The following is a 19,738-nucleotide window of genomic DNA, read 5'->3' on the forward strand; positions in this document are numbered from 1 at the left end:
CAAGGAGTTATTATCTGCAAGGGGGTATTCTCCACCGGGAGTTATTATCCACAGGGCGTTATTATCCACAGGGGGTTATTATCCATTGAGGGTTATTATCCACAGGGGGTTGTTATCCACAGGGGTCAGTATCCACAGGGAGTTATTATCTACAGGGGGTTATTATCCCCAAGGAGTTGTTATCCATAGGGGTTATTAACCACAGGGAGTTATTATCCACAGGGGGGTTTTATCCATTGGGTGTTATTATCCACAGGGGATTGTTATCCACAGGGGTCAGTATCCACAGGGTGTTAATATCCACAAGGGGTTATTATCCAGAGGGGGTTATTATCCACAAGGAGTTACTATCCACAAGGAGTTATTCTCCACAGGGGATTATTATCCACACAGGGTTATTATCCACAGTGAGTTCTAATCCTCAGGGAGTTATTATCCACAATGGGTTATTATCCACAGGAGGTTATTATCCACATGGGGTTAGTATCCACAGGAAGTTATTACCTACCATGTTAATTATCCAGAGGTGGTTATTATCCACAGGGGGATGTTGCGCTCAGTCCGTTGTTATCCACAAGGGGGTATTCTCCATAGGGAGTTTTTATCAACAGGGTGTTATTATCCACACGGGGTTTTGATCCACAAGGTGTTATTATCCACAGTGAGTTCTTATCCACAGGGAATTATTATCCAAAAGGGGTTATTATCCACAGGGAGTTATTATCCACAGGGGGTAATAATCCACAGGGAGTTATTATCCACAGGGCTTATTAACTTCAGGGAGTTATTATCCACAGAGAGTTATTATGCATATGGGGTTATTATCGACTGGGGGTTATTATCCACAGGGAGTTATTATCCACAGCGGTTTGATGTCCAGAGTGGGTTGTTATCCACAAGGGGTTATTCTCCACAGGGAGTCATTATCCATATGGGGTTAATATTTACCGGGGGTTAGTATCCATAAGGAAATAATATCCACTGGGGGTTATTATCCACAGGGAGTTATTATCCACCGGGAGTTACTATCCACACGGGGTTATTATCCATAGGGGATTATTATCCACAGGGAGTTATTATCCACAAGGGGTTATTATCGACATGGGGTTATTATCCGCAGGGCCTTATTATACACAGAGAGTTAGTATCCACAGGGGGTCATTATCCACAAGGATTTATTATCCACAGGGCATTATTATCCAGAGGGGGTTGATGTCCACAGTGGGTTGTTATCCACAAGGGGGTATTCTCCACCGGTAGTTATTATCCACAGGGAGTTATTATACACAGGGGGTTATTATCCATAGGGGGTTATTTTCCACAGGGGGTTATTATCCACAGGGGTCATTACCCACAGGGAGATATTGTCTACAGGGAGTTATTATCCACAAGGAGTTATTATCCAGAGGGGTTATTAATCACAGGGAGTTATTATCCACAGGGAGTTAATATCCACAGTGGGTTATTATCCACATGGGGTTACTATCTGCAGGGCATTATTATCCACAGGGAGTTAGTATTCTCAGGGGGTTATTATCCACAAGGATTTATTATCCACAGGGGATTATTTTCCACAGGGGTTTGATGTCCACAGTGTGTTGTTATCCACAAGGGGGTATTCTCCACCGGGAGTTATTATCCACAGGGGGTTATTATCCATTGGGGGTTATTATCCACAGGGGGTTGTTATCCACAGGGGTCAGTATGCACAGGGAATTATTATCTACAGGGGGTTATTATCCACAAGGAGTTGTTATCCATAGGGGTTATTAACCACAGGGAATTATCATCCACAGGGAGTTATTATCCACAGGGGGTTATTATCCATTGGGGGTTATTATCCACAGTGGGTTGTTATCCACAGGGGTTAGTATCCACAGGGAGTTAATATCCACAAGGGGTTATTATCCAGAGCGGGTTATTATCCACAAGGAGTTACTATCCACAAGGAGTTATTCTCCACAGGGGATTATTATCCACATAGGGTTATTATCCACAGGGAGCTCTAATCCTCAGGGAGTTATTATCCACAATGGGTTATTATCCACAGGAAGTTATTATCCACATGGAGTTAGTATCCACAGGGAGTTATTACCTACCGGGTTTATTATCCGGAGGTGGTTATTATCCACAGGGGGATGTTGCGCTCAGTCCGTTGTTATCCACAAGGGGGTATGCTCCATAGGGAGTTTTTATCAACAGGGTGTTATTATCCACACGGGGTTTTGATCCACAAGGTGTTATTATCCACAGTGAGTTCTTATCCACAGGGTATTATTATCCACAAGGGGTTATTATCCACAGGGAGTTATTATCCACAGGGAGTAATAATCCACAGGGAGTTATTATCCACAGGTGTTATTAACTTCAGGGAGTTATTATCCACAGGGAGTTATTATGCATATGGGGTTATTATCCGCACGGGGTTATTATCCACAGGGGGTTATTAGCCACAGGGAGTTATTATCCACAGGGGTTATTAACCACAGAGAGTTATAAACCTCGGGGAGTTACTATCCACAGGGAGCTTTCTCTACAATGGGTTATTATCAACAGGGACTTATTATCCTCAAGGAGTTGTAATCCACATGGCGTTACTATCCACAGGGAGTAAATATCCACAAGGGGTGAGTATCCACAGTGAATTATTATCCACAAGGGTTTATTATCCAGAGTTAGTTATTAGCCACACGGGGTTATTATCCACATGGATTTATTAATGACAGGGGTTTATTATCCTCATTGCGTTATTATCCACAGGGGTTATTATCCACATGGGGTTATTATGTACTGGGGGTTATTATCCATTGGGGTTATTATCCAGAGGGAGTTATTATCCGCAGGGATTTATTATCCACAAGGAGTTAGTATCCACAGGGGGTTATTATCCACAAGGATTTATTATCCCCAGGTGGTTATTATCCACAGGGGTTTGATGTCCAGAGTGGGTTGTTATCCACAAGGGGGTATTCTCCACAGGGAGTTATTATCCATATGGGGTTAATATTTACTGGGGGTTAAAATCCATAAGGATTTATTATCCACAGGGAGTTATTATCCACAGGGAGTTATTATCCACAAGGGGTTATTATCCACAGGGAGTTAATATCCACAAGGGGTTATTATCCACATGGGGTTATTATCCGCTGGGCGTTATTATGCACAGGGAGTTAGTATCCACAGGGGGTTATTAAGCACACGGATTTATTATCCACGGGGCGTTATTATCCACAGGGGGTTGATGCCCACAGTGGGTTTTTTTCCACAGGGGGTTATTATCCACAGTGAGTTAGTATCCACAGGGAGTTAATATCCACAAGGGGTTATTATCCACATGGGGTTATTATCCACAGGGTTTATTATCGAGAGGTGCTTATTATCCATAGGGGGTTGTTGCCCTCAGTCCGTTGTTATCCACAAGGGGGTATTCTCCACAGGGAGTTTTTATCCACAGTGAGCTAATATCCACAAGGGGTTATTATCCACGTGGGGTTATTATCTGCAGGGCATTATTATGCACACGGGGTTATTATCCACATGGGCTTATTATCCACACTGAGTTAATATCCACAAGGGTTTATTATCCAGAGCGGGTTATTATCCGCAGGGAGTTACTATCCACAGGGAGTTATTATCCACAGGGGATTATTATCAGCACAGGGTTATTATCCACAGGGAGTTCTAATCCTCAGCGATTTATTATCCACAATGGGTTGTTATCCACAGGGGTTTATTATCCACATGGTGTTAGTATCCACAGGGGGTTATTACCTACCGGGTTTATTATCCGGAGTTGCTTATTATCCACAGGGTGTTGTTGCCCTCAGTCTGTTGTTATCCACAAAGGGGTATTCTCCACAGGGAGTTTTTATCCACAGGGTGTTATTATCCACACGGGGTTATTATCCACAAGGTGTTATTATCCACAGTGAGTTCTTATCCACAGGGAGTTATTATCCACAGGGGTTATTATCCACAGGGAGTTATTATCCCCAGGGGTTATTAACCTCAGGGAGTTATTATCCACAGAGAGTTATTATGCATACGGGGTTATTATCCACAAGGGGTAATTATCCACAGGGGGTTAATAACCACAAGGGGTTATTATCAACACCGGGTTATTGTCCACAGTTGGTTATTATCCACAGGGAGTTATTGTCTAAAGGTGGTTATTCTCCAGAGGGAGTTATTATCCAAAGGGGTTATTAACCACAGGGAGTTATTAACCACGGGAAGTTATTAACCACATGGCGTTATTATCCACAGGGAGTTATTATCCACACGGGGCTATTAACAACAAGGAGTTATTATCTACAGGCAGTTATTATCAACAAGGGGTGAGTATCCACAGTGAGTTATTATCCACATGGGTTTATTATCCAGAGGGAGTTATTAGCCACACGGGGTTATTATCCACATGGAGCTATTAACTACAGGGGGTTATTATCCACATGGGGTTATTATCCACAGGGGTTATTATCCACAGGGGATTACTATCCACAGGAAGTTAATATCCCCAGGGAGTTATTATGAAAAGGGGGTCATTATCCACAGGGAGTTAATATCCAGAAGGGGTTATTATACACATGGAGTTATTATCGACAGGGGTTTATTATCCACAAGGAGTTAGTATCCACAGGGGGTTATTATCCACAAGGATTTATTATCCCCAGGGGTTTGATGTCCACAGTGGGTTGTTATCCACAATTGGGTATTCTCCACAAGGAGTTATTATCCACATGCGTTTATTATCCACAGGGAGTTATTATCCACATGGGTTTATTAACCACAAGGAGTTATTATCTACAGGGGGGTTTTATTCACATGGGGTTATTATACAAAGGGATTTATTATCCACATCCGGTTAATATTTACCGGGGGTTATTATCCACAAGGATTTATTATGCACTGCTGGTTATTATCCACATTTTCTTGATGTCCACAGTGGGTTGTTATCTACAAGGGGGTATTCTCCATCGGGAGTTATTATCCACAGGGGGTTATTAGCCACAGGGGTCATTATCCACAGGGAGTTAATATCTACAGTGGGTTATTATCCACAAGGAATTATTATCCACAGGGGTTATTAACCACAGGGAGTTATTATCCACAGGGAGTTATATTGCACACGGGGTTATTATCCACACGGGCTTATTATCCACAGGGAATTAATATCCACAAGGGGTTATTATCCAGAGCGGGTTATTATCCACAGGGAGTTATTATCCACAGGAAGTTATTATCCATAGGGGATTATTATCCGTGCAGGGTTATTATCCAGAGGGAATTCTAATCCTCAGGGTGTTATTATCCACAAGAGGTTATTATCCACAGGGAGTTATTATCCACATGGGGTTAGTATCCTCAGGGGGTTATTAACTACTGGGATTATTATCCGGAAGTGTTTATTATCCACAGGGTGTTGTTGCGCACAGTCCGTTGTTATCCACAAGAGGGTATTCTCCACAGGGAGTTTTTATCTACAGGGTGTTATTATCCACACGGGGTTATTATCCACAAGCTGTTATTATCCACAATGAGTTCTTATCCATAGGGAATTATTATCCACAAGGTGTTATTATCCAAAGGGTGTTATTATCCACAGGGGTTATTAAGCACAGGGAGTTATTATCCACAGGGAGTTATTATGCACACGGGGTTATTATCCACATGGGGTTATTTTCCACAGGCAGTTATTATCCACAAGGGGATATTTCCACAAGGAGTTCATATCCACAAGGGGTTATTATTCAGAGGGTGTTATTATCCACAGGGGTTATTATCCTAAGGGAGTTATTATCTAAAGGACTTTATTATCCACAGGGAGATATTATCCACAGGGGTTAATAACCATAGGGAGGTATTATCCCCAGGCAGTTATTATCCACAGGGAGTTATTATCTACAAGAGGTTATTATCAACAGGGACTTATTATCCTCAAGGAGTTATTATCCACATGGCTATATTATCGACACGGGGTTATTATCTTCACTGGGTTATTATCCACAGGGGGTTAGTATCCACAGTGAGTTATTATCCTCAATGAGTTAGTATCCACATGGGTTTATTATCCACAGGGAGTTATTATCCACATTGGGTTATTAACCAAATGGCGTTATTATCTCCAGGGGGTTATTATCCACATGGGACTATTATCCACAGGGGGTTATTATCCACATGGCATTATAATCTACCGGAGGTTATTAACCATGGGGATTATTATCCACAAGGTGTTATTATCCACAGGGAGTTAATATCCACAAGGGGTTATTATCACATGGGGTAATTATCCACATGGGGTTATTATCCACAGGGAGTTAATATCCACAGGGCGTTATTATCCACAAGTATTTATTATCCACTGCTTGTTATTATTCACATGGGTTTATTATCTCCCAGGAGTTATTTTCCACTGAGCTTATTATCCACGGGGAGTTATTATCCACGGGGAGTTATTATCTACACGGCATTATTATCCAGAGGGGATTATTATCCACAGGCAGTTATTATCCACAAGGAGTTATAATCCACAGGGAGTTAATATCTACAAGGGGTTATTATTCACATGGGGTTATTATCCACAGGGGGTTAATTATCCACAGCGAGTTAATATCCACAGGGTGTTATTATCCACAAGGATTCATTATCCACAGGGGGTTATTATCCACAGGGGCTTATTATCCACAGGTAGTTATTATCTAAAGGGGGTTATTATCCACAAGTATTTATTATCCACTGCTGGTTATTATCCACATGGGTTTATTATCTCCCGGGGGTTATTATCCACTGAGCTTATGATCCACAGGGAGTTATTATCCACGGGGACTTATTATCTACACGGGGTTATTATCCAGAGGGGATTATTATCCACAGGCAGTTATTATCTACAACGGGTTATTATCAATGGGGAGTTATTATCCTCAAGGAGTTATTATCCACGGGGTGTTATTATCCACACAGGGTTATTATCCGCATGGGGTTATTATCCACAGGGGGTTATTATCCACAGGGAGTTAATATCCGCAAGTGGTTATTATCACATGGGGTTATTATGCACAGGGGTTTATTATACACAGCGAGTTAGTATCTACAGTGTGTTATTGTCCACAGGGATTTATTATCCAAAAGTGGTTATTATCTACGTGGGTTTATGATCTACCGGGGGTTATTATCCACGGGGAGTTATTATCCACACAGGGTATTATCCACAGGGAGTTATTATCCACAATGGGTTATTATTCACAGTGATGTAATATCCCCAAGGTGTTATTATCCAGAGCGGGTTATTATCCACAGGGAGTTATTATCCACAGGGAGTTATTATCCACAGGGTGGCATCATCCACAAGGGGTTACTATCCACAGTGAGTTATTATCCTCAAGGAGTTAATATCCACATGTGGTTATTATCCACAGGGAGCTATCCACACGGGGATATTAAACAAAAAGATGTTATAATCTACAGGGTGTTATTATCCACACGGGGTTATTAACCACAATGAGTTAGTATCCACAGGGGTTATTATCCACAGGGATTTATTATCCACATGTGGTTATTATCCACATGGGTTTATTATCTACTAGGGGTTATTATCCACAGGGGTTATTATCCACAGGGAGTTATTATCCATGGGGAGTTATTATCCAGACGGGGTTATTATCCACATGTGGTCATTATCCACAGGGGGTTATTATCCACAGGGAGTTAGTATCCACATGGGGTTATTATCCGCAAGGATTTATTATCCACAGGGGATTATTATCCACAGGGCATTGTTGTACACAATGGGTTGTTATCCACAAGGGGGTATTCTCCACAGGGAGTTATTATCCAAAGGGGATTATTATCCACAGGGAGTTATTATCCACGGGGATTTATTATCCACACAGGGTTATTATCCAGATGGAGTTATTATTCACAGGGGGCTATTATCCACAGGGAGGTATTATACACACAGAGTTCTTATCCACAAGGGGTTATTATCAACAGGCAGTTAATATCCACAGGGGGTTATTATCACATGGGTTATTATCCACAGGGGGTTATTATCTACAGGATGTTATTGTCCACAGGGATTTATTATCCAAAGTTGGTTATTATCCACATGGGTTTATTATCTCCCAGGGGGTATTTTCCACTGACCTTATTATCCACAGGGAGTTATTATCCATGGTGAGTTATTATCCACAGGGAGTTATTTTCCACAGGGGTTTATTATCCACAAGAGGTTAATATTCTACAGTGAGTTATTATCCTCATGGACTTAATAGCCACATGGGGTTATTATCCACATGGGGTTATTATCCACAGAAAATTATTATCCACACGGGGTTATTAACCACAATGAGTTAGTATTCACAGGGGTTATTATCCACAGGGATTTATTATCCACATGTGGTTATTATCCACGTGGGTTTATTATCTACTCGGGGTTATTATCCACAGGAGTTATTATCCATGGGGAGTTATTATCCACAAGAAGTTATTATCCACATGGGGTTATTATCCACAGGGGGTTATTATCCACAGGGAATTATTATTCACACGGGTTATTATCCACATGGGATTATTATTTTCAGGGGCTTATTATCCACACGGAGTTAGTATCAACATGGGGTTATTATCCACAAGGATTTATTATCCACACAGTTTTATTATCCACAGGGAGTTATTTTCCACAGGGGTTTATTATCCACAAGGGGCTAGTATTCTACAGTGAGTTATTATCCTCATGGAGTTAATAGCCACATGAGGTTATTATCCACAGGGAGTTATTATACACACGGGGATATTAACCAAAAAGAAGTTATAATCTACAGGGTGTTATTATCCACTTGGGGTTACTATCCACAAGGATTTATTATCCACAGAGAGTTATTATCCATAGGGCATTGTTGTACACAATGGGTTGTTATCCACAAGGGGGTATTCTCCACAGGGAGTTATTATCCAAAGGGGATTATTATCCATAGGGAGTTATTATCCACTGGGATCTATTATCCACACAGGGTTATTATCTAGATGGGGTTATTATCCACAGGGGGCTATTATCCACAGGGAGGTATTATACACACGGAGTTCTTATCCACAAGGGGTTATTATCCACAGGGAGTTAATATCCACAGGGGGTTATTATCACATGGGTTATTATCCACAGGGGGTTCTTATACACAGCGAGTTAGTATCTACAGGGTGTTATTGTCCACAGGGATTTATTATCCAAAGGTGGTTATTATCCACGTGGGTTTATAATCTACTGGGGGTTATTATCCACAGGGGTTATTATCCACAGGGAGTTATTATCCACGGGGAGTTATTATTTACAAAGTGTTATTATCCACAGGGAGTTATTTTCCACAGGGGTTTATTATCCACAAGGGGTCAGTATTCTACAGTGAGTTATTATCCTCATGGAGTTAATATCCACATGGGGTTATTATCCACAGGGAGTTATTATCCACACACGGATATTCAACAAAAAGAAGTTATTATCTACAGGGTGTTATTATCCACATGGGGTTATTATCCAAAGGGGTTATTAACCACGGGGGTTATAATCCACAGGCAGTTATTATCCACATGGAGTTATTATCCACACGGGGTTATTATCCACAGGGGATTATTATCTACAAGGGATTAATATCATACGTGATTGGTTATCCTCAAGCAGTTATTATCCACATGGGGTTATTATCCACAGAGAGTTATTATCCGCACGGGGTTAGTAACCACAGGGGGTTAATATCCAAATGGGGTTATTATCCACAGGGGGTTATTATCCATATGGGGTTATTATCTACCGGGGGTTATTAACCACTGGGGTTATTATCCACAGGGAGTTATTATGCACCGGGAGATATTATACACAGGGAGTTATTATCCACAAGGTGTTATTATCCACAGGGGATTATTATCCACGTGGGTTTATTATCTACCGGGGGTTATTATCCAAAGGGGTTATTATCCACAGGGGGTTAATATCCACATGGGGTTATTATCTACCGGGGGTTATTAACCACCGGGTTTATAATCCACAGGGAATTATTATGCAACGGGAGATATTATACATAGGGTGTTATTATCCACAAGGTGTTATTATCCACAGGGAATTATTATCCACGTGGGTTTATTATCTACCGGGGGTTATTATCCACAGGGGTTATTATCCACAGGGAGATATTATCCACACGGAGTTATTATCCACAGGGGGTTATTATCCACAAGGGGTTACTATACACAGGGATTTATTATCCACACGGGGATATTAACCAAAAAGAAGTTAGTATCTACAGGGCATTATTACCCACATGGGGTTATTATCCACAGGGGTTATTAACCACAGGGGTTATTATCCACGTGGAAGTTATTATCCACAGGGAGTTATTATCCACATGGGGTAATTATCCACAGGGTATTATTATCCACAGGAATTATTATCCACAGGGAGTTAATATCCACAACGGGTTATTATCTGCACGGCATTATTATCCACAGGGAGTGCTTATCCTCAGGGATTTATTATCCACAGGGTGTTTATAACCACAGGGGGTTATTATCCACAGCGTGTTAATATCCACAGGGGGTTATTATCCACAAGGATTTATTATCCACAGGTGTTATTATCCACAGAGGGTTGTTGGCCACAGTGGGTTGTTATCCACAAGGGGTTATTATCCAGAGGGTGTTATTATCCACAGGGGCTTATTATCCACAGGGAGTTATTATCTAAATAGGGTTATTATCCACAAGAATTTATTATCCACTGCTGTTTATTATCCACATGGATTTATTATTTCCCGGGGTTTATTATCCACTGAGCTTATTATCCATGGAGGATTATTATCCACAGGCAGTTATTATCTACAACGGGTTATTATCAACAGGGAGTTATTATCCTCAAGGAGTTATTATCGTCAGGGACATATTATCCACAAGGGGTTATTATCTGCACGGCGTTATTATCGATAGGGAGTGCTTATCCACAGGGATTTATTATCCACAAGGGGTTATTGTCCACAGAATGTTATCATCTACAGGGTGTTATTATCCACAAGGGGTGAGTAACCACAGAGAGTTATTCCGCTCAAGCATTTATCATCCACATGGGGTTATTATCCACAGGGAGTTATTAGCCACACGGGGTTATCATCCACATGGAGTTATTATCTACAGGGGCTTATTATCCACATGGGGTAATTATCCACAGTGGGCTTTTATCCACATGGGGTTTAAATCTACTGGGGGTTATTATCCACCTGTGTTATTATCCAAGAGGAGTTATTATCCACAGGGAGTTATTATCCACACGGGGTTATTATCCACAGGAGATTATTATCCACAGGGAGTTATTATCCACGAGGGAGTTATTATCCACATGGGGTTATTATCCACAGGGGATTACTATCCACAGGGAGTTATTATCCACATGGAGTTAGTATCCACAGGGGGTTATTATCCACAGGGATTTATTATCCACAGGTGGTTATTATCCACAGGGAGTTATTATACACACGGGTCATTATCCACACGGGGTTATTATCCACAGGGAGTATTATCCACAGCGAGTAATTATGCACACAGGGTTATTATCCACAAAAGGTTATTATCCACAGGGTCTTATTATCCACAGGGATTTATTATCCAAATGGGTTATTAACCACAGGCATCTATTATACATAGGGAGTTATTATGCACATGGTGTTATTATCCACAAGCGGTTATTATCCATAAGGAGTTAATATCCACAAGGGGTTATTATCCATAGGGGGTTAATATCCACAGTGGGTTATTATCCACAGGGAGTTATTATCGACTGGGTTTATTAACCACAGGGAGTTATTATCCACAGGGAGTTATTATGCACACGCGGTTATTATCCAAACAGGGATATTATCCACAGGGAGTTATCATCTACAAGGGGTTATTATCAACAGGGAGTTATTATCAACAAGGGGTTATTATTGAGAGGGGGTTGTTATCCACAGGGGGGTTATTATCCACATGGAGTTATTATCCACAGAGGGTTTTTATCCACATGGGGTTATTATCTACCGGGGGTTATTATCCACCGGGTTTGGTATCCAGTGAGACTTATTATCCAGAGGCAGTTCTTATCCCCACGGGGTTATTATCCACAGGGAGTTATTATCCACAGGGAGTTAATTACCCACAAGGGTTTATTATCCACAGGGAGTTAATATCCACAAGGGGTTATTATCCACTGTGGCTTAATATCCACAGGGAGTTAGTATCCACAGGGGCTTTTTATCCACAAGGCTTTATTATCCACAGGTGGTTATTATCCACAGAGGGTTGTTGTCCACAGTGGGTTGTTATCCACAAGGGGGTATTCTCCTCAGGGAGTTATTATCCACACGGGGTTATTATCCACACGGGCTGATTATCCACAGTTATTTCTTATCCACAGGCAGCTTTTATCCACAAGGTGTTATTATCCACAGATAGATATAATCCAATGGGGGTAATTATGCATACGGGGTTATTATCCGCACAGACTTATTATCCACAGGGAGTTAATATCTAAAGGGGGTCATTATCCACAGGGAGTTATTATCCACAGGGTTTATTAACCACAGGGAGTTATTATCCTCAGGGAGTTATTACCCACACGGGGTTATTATCCACAGGGAGTTATTATCCTCAAGGAGTTATTATCCACACGGGGTTATTACAAAATTGGGTTATTATCTTCAGGGTGTTATTATCCACAAGGGGTTATTATCCACAGGGAGTTATTTTGCACACGGGGTTATTATCCAAACGGGTTATTATCCACAGGGAGTTAATATCCACAAGGGGTTATTATCCAGAGGAGGTTATTAAACACAGTGAGTTAGTAACCACAGGGGATTATTATCCACAGGGATTTATTATCCACAGGTGGTTATTATCCACGAGGTATTATTATTTACTGGGGGTTATTATCCACAGGGCTTATTATCCACAGTGTGTTATCTATGGGGAGTTATTATCCACATGGGGTTATTATCCACAGGGGATTATTATCCACATGGAGTTATTATCCACAAGGGGTTAATATCCACAGGGAGTTAATATCCACAAAGGGTTATTATCCACATGGTGCTATTGTCCACAAGGGGTTATTATCCACAGGGAGTTAGTATCCACAGGGGGTTATTATACACAGGGAGTTAGTATCCACAGGCGTTAATGTCCACAGGGATTTATTATCCACAGGTGGTTATTATCCATGTGGGTTTATTATCTACCGGGGGATATTATCCACAGGGGTTATGATCCACAAGGAGTTATTATCCACGGGGAGTTATTATCCACACGGGGTTATTATCCACATGGGGTTATTATCCACAGGGGTTTATTATCCACAGGGGCTTAGTATCCACAGGGGTTATTATCCACAAGGATTTATTATCCACAGTGGGTTATTATCCACAGGGGATTGATGTCGACAATGGGTTGTTATCCACAAGGGGGTATTCTCCACAGCGAGTTATTATCCACAGGTGATTATTAACCATAGGGGGTTATTATCTACAGGGTTTATTAACCAGAGCGGGGTATTATCCACAGCGAGTTATTATCCTCAGGGACATATTATCCACAGGGATTTATTGTCCACAGTGTATTATTATCCACAGGGTGTTATTATCCACAAGGGGTGAGTATCCACAGAGAGTTATTCCCCTCAAGCATTTATCATCCACATGGGGTTATTATCCACAGGGAGTAATTAGCCACACGGGGTTATTATCCGCATGGAGTTATTATCTACAGGGTGTTATTATCCACATGGGGTTATTATCCACAGTGGGCTTTCATCCACATGGGGCTATTATCTACTGGGGGTTATTTTCCACCGGGGTTATTATCCAGGGGGAGTTATTATTAACAGGGAGTTATTATATACAAGGGAGTTATTATCCACACGGGTTTATTATCCACAGGGGATTACTATACACAGGGAGTTATTATCCACAGGAAGTTATTATCCACAAGGTTTTATTATCCACAGGGAGTTAATATCCACAAGTGGTTACTATCCACAAGGGGTTATTAACCACAGGGGCTTATTATCCACATGGAGTTATTATCCACAGGGGGTTATTATCCACAGGGATTTATTATCCAAAGCGAGTCATTATGCCCTTGGGGTTACTATCCACAATGGGTTATTATCCACAAGGGGTTATTATCCACAGGGAGTTATTATCCACAAGGGTTTATTATCCACAGGGAGTTAATATCTGCAAGGGGTTATTATCCACATGGGGTTATTATCCACTGTGGCTTATTATCCACAGGGAGTTAGTATCCACAGGGGCTTTTTATCCACAAGGATTTATTATCCACAGGTGGTTATTATCCACAGAGGGTTGTTGTCCAGAGTGGGTTGTTATCCACAAGGGGGTATTCTCCTCAGGGAGTTATTATCCTCAGGGAGTTATTATCCACACGGGATTATTATCCACACGGGCTGATTATCCGCAGTTATTTCTTATCTACAGGCAGCTTTTATCCACAAGGTGTTATTATCCACAGAGAGATATAATCCACTGGGGGTAATTATGCAAACGGGTTTATTATCCACACAGACTTATTATCCACAAGGAGTTATTATCTAAAAGGGGTCATTATCCACTTGGGGTTATTACCAAAGTGGGTTATTATCCTCAGCGTGTTATTATCCACACGGGGTTATTATCCACAGGGAGTTAATATCCACAAGGGGTTATTATCCAGAGGAGGTTATTAAACACAGGGAGTTAGTAACCACCGAGGATTATTATCCACAGGGATTTATTATCCACAGGTGGTTATTATACAAGACCTTTTATTATCGACCGGGGGTTATTATCCACAGGGCTTATTATCCACAGTATGTTATCTATAGGGAGTTATTATCCACACGGGGTTATTATCCACAGGGGATTATTATCCACAGGGAGTTATTATCCACAAGTGATTATTATCCACAGGGAGTTAATATCCACAAAGTGTTATTATCCACATGGAGTTATTATTCGCAAGGGGCTATTATCCACAGGGAGTTAGTATCCACAGGGGATTATTATACACAGTGAGTTAGTATCCAGAGGGGTTATTGTCCACAGGGATTTATTATCCACAGGTGGCTATTATCCATGTGGGTTTATTATCTACCAGGGGTTATTATCCACAGCGAGTTATTATCCTCAGGGACATATTATCCACTGGGGGTTATTGTACACAGTGTGCTATTATCCACAGGGTGTTATTATCCACAAGGGGTGAGTATCCACAGAGAGTTATTCCCCTCAAGCATTTATCATCCACATGGGGTTATTATCCACAGGGAGTTATTATCCACACGGGGTTATTATCCGCATGGAGTTATTATCTACAGGGGGTTATTATTCCCATGGGGTTATTATCCACAGTGGGCTTTCATCCACATGGGGCTATTATCTACTGGGGGTTATTATCCACCGGGGTTATTATCCAGGGGGAGTTATTATCCACAGGGAGTTATTATACACATGGGAGTTATTATCCCACGGGTTTATTATCCACAGGGGATTACTATACACAGGGAGTTATTATCCACACGGATAATAATCCAGAGTGGATTATTTTCCACACGGAGTTATTATCCACAAGGGAGTTATTATCCACACGGGGTTATTATCCACAGGGGATTACTATCCACAGGGAGTTATTATCCACAGGAAGTTATTATCCGCAAGGTTTTATTATCCACAGGGAGTTAATATCCACAAGTGGTTATTATCCACAAGGGATTATTATCCACAGGGGCTTATTATCCACAAGGCGTTAGTATCCACAGGGGGATATTATCCACAGGGATTTATTATCCACAGGTGGTTATTATCCACAGGGAGTTATTATACACACGGGTTATTATCCACACGGGGTTATTATCCACAGGGATTTATTATCCACAACGAGTTATTATGCCCACGGGGTTATTATCCACAAGGGGTTATTATCCACAGGGGGTTATTATCCACAGGGAGTTATTATCCAAATGGCTTATTAACCACAGTGATTTATTATCCAATGGGAGGATTATGCACAAGTGTTTATTATTCACACGGGGTGAGTAACCACAGGGAGTTATTATCCACAGGGAGTTATTATGCACACGGGTTTATTATCCACAAGGGGTTATTATCCACAGGGTATTATTATCCACAGGGAGTTATTAGGCACAGGGGTTATTAACCACAGGGATCTATTGTCCACATGGAGTTATTATGCACACGGGGTTATTATCCACAAGTGGTTATTATCCACAGGGAGTTAATATCCACGAAGGGTTATTAACCAGAGGGGGTTATTATCCACAGCGGGTTATTATCCACAGGGAGTTATTATCTAAAGGGTGTTATTATCCACAGGGAGTTATTATCCACAGGGGTTATTAACCACAGGCAGATATTAACCACAGGGAGTTATAATGCACAAGGGGTTATTATCCACATTGGCTTTTCATCCACAGGGCGTTATTATCCCCAAGGGGTTATTATCCAGGGAGGGTTATTATCCACAAGGGGTTATTATCCACAGGGAGTTATTATCCACGAAGGGTTATTAACCAGAGGGGGTTGTTATCCACAGCGGGTTATTATCCACAGGGAGTTATTATCTAAAGGGTGTTATTATCCACAGGGAGTTATTATCCACAGGGGTTATTAATCACAGGCAGATATTAACCACAGGGAGTTATAATACACAAGGGGTTGTTATCCACATTGGCTTTTCATCCACAGGGCGTTATTATCCCCAAGGGGTTATTATCCAGGGAGGGTTATTATCCACAAGGGGTTATTATCCACAGGGAGTTATTATCTACAGGGGGTTATTATCCACATGGGGTTATTATCCACAGGGGGTTAATATCCACAGGGGGTTATTTTCCAGTGGGAGTTATTATCCACAGGGAGTTTTTATCCACACGGTGTTATTATCCACAGTGGATTACTATCCACAGGGAGTTACTATTCACAAATGGGTTATTATCCACATGGGGTTATTATCCACAGGGGCTTATTATCCACAGGGAGTTATTACCCACAGAGGTTTAATATGCACAAGGATTTAATATCTACAGGGGGTTATTATCCACATGGGGTTATTATCCACAGGGGGTTAATATCCACAGGGGATTATTATCCGGGGGAGTTATTATCCACAGGGATTTATTATCCACACGGTGTTATACTATCCACAGTGGATTACTATCCACAGGGAGTTACTATCCACAAGGGGTTATTATCCACAAGGGATTATTATCCACAGGGGCTTATTATCCACAGGGAGTTATGACCCACAGAGGTTTAATATCCACAAGGATTTATTATCCACAGGTGGTTATTATCCACAGGTGGTTGTTGTCCAAAGTGGATTGTTATCCACCAGGGGGTATTCTCCACAGTAAGTTATTATCCACAGGGGGTTATTAAACACAGGGAGTTATTATCCACAGGGGTTATCAACCTCAGGGAGTTATTTCCACCGGGATTTATTATGCATACGGGGTTATTATCACAAGCGGTTATTATCCACAGGGGGTTAATATCCACAAGGGGTTATTATCAACAGGGAGTTATTATCCACAGGGGTTATTAACCACAGGGAGTTATTAACCACGGGGAGTAATTATCCACAGGGTGTTATTATCAACAACGGGTTATTATCAACAGGGAGTTATAATCCTCAAGGAGTTATTATCCACATGGCGTTATTATCCACACGGTGTTATAATCCACACAGGGTTACCATCCGCACGTGGTTTTTATCCACAGGGACTTATTATCCATAGGGGGTTATTATCCACAAGGGGTTAGTATCCACAGTGAGCTATTATCCTCAAGGAGTTAATATCCACTTTGGGTGATTATCCGCAGGCAGTTATTATCCATTGGGGGTTATTATCCACAAGGGGTTAGTATCCACATTGAGCTATTATCCTCAAGGAGTTAATATCCACATTGGGTGATTATCCACAGGGAGTTATTGTCAACACTGGGTTATTAACCACAACGAGATATTATCTATAGGGGTTATTATCCACATGAGGTTATTATCAACAGGGAGTTATTATGTACAGGGGGTAATTATCCACAGACAGTTATTATCCTTAGGGGTTATTATCCACAGTGAGTTAATAACCCCAAGGGTTATTATCCAGAGCGGATAATTTTCCACAGGGGCTTATTATCCACAGGGAGTTATTATCTACAGGGGGTTATTATCCACATGGGGTTATTATCCACAGGGGGTTAATATCCACAGGGGGTTATTTTCCAGTGGGAGTTATTATCCACAGGGAGTTTTTATCCACACGGCGTTATTATCCACAGTGGATTACTATCCACAGGGAGTTACTATTCACAAATGGCTTATTATCCACATGGGGTTATTATCCACAGGGGGTTATTATCCACAGGGGAATATTATCCGGGGGAGTTATTATCCACAGGGATTTATTATCCACACGGTGTTACTATCCACAGTGGATTACTATCCACAGGGAGTTACTATCCACAAGGGGTTATTATCCACATGGGATTATTATCCACAGGGGCTTATTATCCACAGGGAGTTATTACCCACAGAGGTTTAATATCCACAAGGATTTATTATCCACAGGTGGTTATTATCCACAGGTGGTTGTTGTCCACAGTGGGTTGTTATCCACAAGGGGGTATTCTCCTCACTGAGTTATTATCCACAGGGAGTTATTATCCACATGGGGTTATTAGCCACATGTATTTCTTATCCACAGGGAGCTTTTATCCTCAAGGCGTTATTATCCACAGACAGTTATAATCCACTGGGGATTATTATGCACCTGGGCATATTATCCACACAGGGTTATTATCCACAGGGAGTTTTTATCCACAAGGGGTTATTATCCACAGGGCGTTAATATCCACAAGGGGTTATTATGCACATGGGGTTATTATCCACAGGGGTTATTAACCACAGGGTGTTATTATCCTCAGGAGTTATTATCCACATGGGGTTATTATCCTCAGGGAGTTATTATCCTCAAGGAGTTATTATCCACACCGGGTTATTACCAAATTGGGTTATTATCCTCATGGTGTTATTATCCACACAGGGTTATTATCCACAGGGAGTTATTATGCACATGGGCTTATTATCCAAACGGGGTTATTATCCACATGGAGGTATTATCTACAAGGTTTATTATCCACAGGGAGTTAATATCCACAAGGGGTTATTATCCAGAGGGAGTTATAATACACAGGGAGTTAGTAACCACAGGAGGTTATTATCCACAGGAATTTATTATCCACTGGTGGCTATTATTCATGAAGGTTTATTATCTACCGGGGGTGATTATCCACAGAGCTTATTATCCACAGTGAGTTATTATCCATGGGGAGTTATTATCCACACGGGATTATTATCCACAGGGAGTTATTATTCACAAGGGGTTATTATCCACAGGGAGTTAGTATCCAAAGGGGTTTATTTTCCACACGGGGTTGTTATGCACAAAGGGGTATTATCCACAATGAATTATTATCCACATAGGGTTATTATCCACAGGGAGTTATTATCCACATGGGGTTATTATCCACATGGGGTTATTATCCACAGTGGTTTATTATCCACATGGGGTTATTATCCACAAGGGGTTATTATCCACAGGGAGTTAATATCCACAAGGGGTTATTATCACTTGGGCTTATTATCCACAGGG

This window comes from Carcharodon carcharias, chromosome 13, assembly GCF_017639515.1.
Source record: "Carcharodon carcharias isolate sCarCar2 chromosome 13, sCarCar2.pri, whole genome shotgun sequence".
In the NCBI taxonomy this organism is placed as follows: Eukaryota; Metazoa; Chordata; class Chondrichthyes; order Lamniformes; family Lamnidae; genus Carcharodon; species Carcharodon carcharias.